This window comes from Cibotium barometz, chromosome 1, assembly GCF_041138505.1.
Source record: "Cibotium barometz isolate CiBa-2024 chromosome 1, ASM4113850v1, whole genome shotgun sequence".
In the NCBI taxonomy this organism is placed as follows: Eukaryota; Viridiplantae; Streptophyta; class Polypodiopsida; order Cyatheales; family Cibotiaceae; genus Cibotium; species Cibotium barometz.
In genome coordinates, this window is record NC_141046.1 from 9,226,839 (window position 1) to 9,230,644 (window position 3,806).

General features: G+C 41.5%; 1 pseudogene; it reads right to left on the reverse strand.

Moving 5' to 3' along the window:
• Positions 1 to 965: 965 nt before the first annotated feature.
• On the reverse strand, positions 966 to 2,381 carry LOC147641579 (uncharacterized; annotated as a pseudogene).
• Positions 2,382 to 3,806: the final 1,425 nt, after the last annotated feature.

Consider the following 3,806-nt stretch of genomic DNA (forward strand, 5'->3'; position numbering starts at 1 on the left):
GGGTTTGTAATACACACACCTAATGAAGTATTTACATAATTAGAGAAAATAGAGACCCCCATATTTAGACCCTTATATGAAATGAAATATTTACACAAAATGGGCCGTAATAATTTTTATTTATTTTTGATAAGTAGCTAGCAAAAACTTTTCTTAAAAAATAATATAAAAATAAAGAAGATATGGGTAAAGTCCCTAACGCACACACACACACACCTATTTACAGTGAAAAGGTATTTATGATAAAGAGTTTATGTGATTTTCCTTGGCCGAGGTAGCTCCCTATGGTAATGTGGATAGTCGAAAAAGTGGCTATCATTTAGCTCTCCCCCTAGATGATGGTATATTCATATACCATCATAAAATAGGCCTTCTAAAGCAAGTGGTGTAATGTGGTTCTCTTGTCCATCTTTCTTATGTTCCTCGTGTTTTGCACCACAGACATCACTCAAACCACAAAACTTACATGCCCTTTTATCTCCTTTTTGTGGTTGCTTTTGTAAGTCTGTCGGGGTAGAATGCGACTCAAGTATGGCTTGAGTCTGTAGCCATTAACCTTCTTAGAATGTTCTTTTGCCATCCAAATCCATGAGCTGATAATAGCTAGAGTTGAAAACCTTCTTGACAATGTATGGTCCCTGCCATCTAGTTTTAAACTTGGCATCAAACCGGTTATCAAGTCGAATGTCATACTTTAGCACAAGATCTCCTTCTTTGATGCCCTTGTCTTTCAAAGTTGCATTGAACTTCTCTGCTGCTTGCATGGCTTTTCTTCTATAACACTCGTATGCAGCTTCTCTTTTCCACTCTAGCTCAACTAAAGTGAGAAGTCGATCCACCCATGCATCTTGATCTCCTAGTACACCTTTTCCATGTAGCTGCATTGTTGGAATGTTGAGCTCAATAGGCTGCAATGCTTCTTGGCCATAAACCAAGTGAAAGGGTGTAAACCCCGTTGCTTCTCGCTAGGTAGTCCGGTATGCCCATAGTGCTCCATCAAGGAACTCATCCCAAAGCTTCGTCTTGTTCTTCACCATCTTTCTTATGATTCCTACAATGACACCATTAGCCTTCTCTACTAACCCATTTGATTGAGGATAGTAGGGTGTGCTATGACGATGTGAAAAAAGAAGCTCTTCACAAACTTCGGTGAGCAAACCTTTTCTAAAACCAGGACCATTGTCAGAAACAATCTCCAAGGGTGTGCCAAATTTGCAACATATATGAGTGTAAACAAATTTGCTTACAGTCTTTTCATTCACCCTTGCCAAACTTTGAGCCTCCACCCACCTAGTCATGTAGTCTATGGCCACTAAGATGTACAATTTTCCATTTTTAGTTCTAGGTAGTGGACCCATAGCATCAATGCCCCATTTTTCAAATGGACCACTTGCAATGACTAATTGGCGTGGACCATGTAGCAACCTCTTATTACCATTGACCTGGCAGTTATGACAGCTCTTACACCAATGTTGGACATCCACATGTAAGCTTGGCCAAACATACCCAGCAAGCAAAATCTTTTTCACAGTTAGTTCTTGCGCAAAATGGCCACCACATGCTTCTTCATGCAAACCTCCTAAAATGGCTGGAATCTCCTTGGTTGTTGGTACTTTTCTGCACACTTGATCTTTTCCTCTTTGGTAGAGGGCACCTTCTAAGAACAAGAAAGAACTTGCCCTCTTCATGAGCCTCCTCTTTTGTGCCCTTGTGAAGTCTTGTGGCAATTCACCTTCCAAGATGTAGCTTACTATGGGAGCCAATGTCTCCATTCCTTGGTACTGTGGTTGCTTAATAATCGCTGCAGCCAAGACTGCTTGCATTTCCTTCTTAACACATGCAACAACTTGTTGTGCAGGTAGATCAGCATCCTCATTTTGTTTCCTATAAATATGATGCAATCGCACCTTCTCAAATTGATTAAACAACCTACGGATAGCATGAACCTTTTACCTTAATCTTTCATTCTTGCATGCCCAAATGCCTAAAATTTGCCTTACAATAAGAAGTGCATCCCCTTTTACCAGGAGACATTGTATCCCTTGATTGATGCACACCTTCAAGCCATGAAGTAGTATGTCGTACTCTGCTACATTGTTGCTAGTAGAACTTGGCAAGTTAACCTTCTCCTTCATAACCACCTCTCCACTTGGGTTGAGTAGCACTAGCCCTCCCCCTGCTTTACCTGTGGCTTTTCTAAAAGCTCCATCAAAGAACAAGGTGAATGCATTAGGTATAGTTTTAGGTGGTGGCAATGGTAGGGTCTTTACTTCAGGCACCTTCATCTCCTTTTCATGCACTCTATAAGTGAGAATCCCTGCCAATTGTGCACGCACACTATCTTCTACCTTGAAAGAGTGTTGGAATTCTTGCAATTCCATAACCCACTTTGTGATTCTAGCACTGAGAGTCATTTGAGAAGACACCCAAGGAAACAAATTTTTTGCAGTAAGAATTACAAAAGGTTTTGGTAACAAGTAGGATCTAAATTTTCTCACCGCAAAGATGAGAGCAAGCATTATGAGTTCCGCTTCCGTGTAGCCTTTCTCCAAGACATTCATGACCCTACTAACAAAGTAGATGGGCCGCATGCTAGTACTGTGGGGATCTTGCTGCTGTAACAAAACTACACCCACTGTTTCCTTTCCAACACTAGAGCTAACGAAGAAAGTGTCCTCCCAACAAGGAGGCATGAGTGTTGGTAGCTTTGACAAAATGACTTTAATGTTACAAAAATACTCCTCAAGCTCATTAGACCATGCAAACTCTACTTGTTGAGTCAATTTTTGCAAGGGGTGAAGTAACTCTGAGGCTAAGTGAATGAAGCGTGACATGTACTTCACCTTTTGAATGAATGAGATGGCCTCCTTGAGACTCTTTGGAGATGGTAGATCCATAAGAGCCTTTGCCTTTGTAGGATCCACCTCAATGCCTTTGGAAGAAACCTTATGACCAAGCAAGATTACTTCATCCTCACCGATATGACATTTGTCAGGATTGAGTTGGCCCCCCATGTCGTAGAGTTTCTTTAAGCCTTCTTCCACCCTCTACACATGCAATGACTTAGAGCTATAGATGCAAAAATCATCTATGAACACTCTAATGGATTTCCCAAAGAATGCTTGAAACACCATGTTCATGAAACGTTGAAATGTAGCTGGAGCATTGGTCAAACCAAATGGCATGACTCTGAAAGCATAACCACCCCAAGGAGTGATGAAGGTTGTTTTCAATTGATCCTCCAATGCAATCCCAATTTGAAAGTAACCAGAGTAGCCATCACATATCGTATACTTCTCATGACCTGCTACCTCATTTAGGATCTCATCTTGAAATGGGAGAGGAAAGTGGTCCCTTTTTGTCGCCTCGTTGAGTGGACGATAGTCCACACACACCCTCCATTTGCCGTTCTTCTTGGGAGTGACCACGACGGGAGAGACCCACTCTGAATTTTCTACAGGATATATGAACCCTGTTGTTAGAAGCTTCCACACCTCTTTGAGTAGTGCTTCGTAGCTTTTGTGCCTTAGGTTTGGCTTCTGGCTTTAGCTCGATCTTGTGTTGAATGGCCTCTACGCCACGCACATCTGTGTAATCTTTAGCAAAAAACCTAGGAAATTTCCTTAGTACACATTTAAACTCCTCTCCTTCCTCTGATGTAAGCCTTTTTGAGAGCATAGCATCAAACATTTCTTCATCATGCACAATTTGGTCTTCTTGAGAGCCTACCTCCTCCAAACCTTGACAGGGTGTCTCTTTGTCTTTTGCTCTGAATCTTACCCCCATGACTTCAATGGAATACTCCT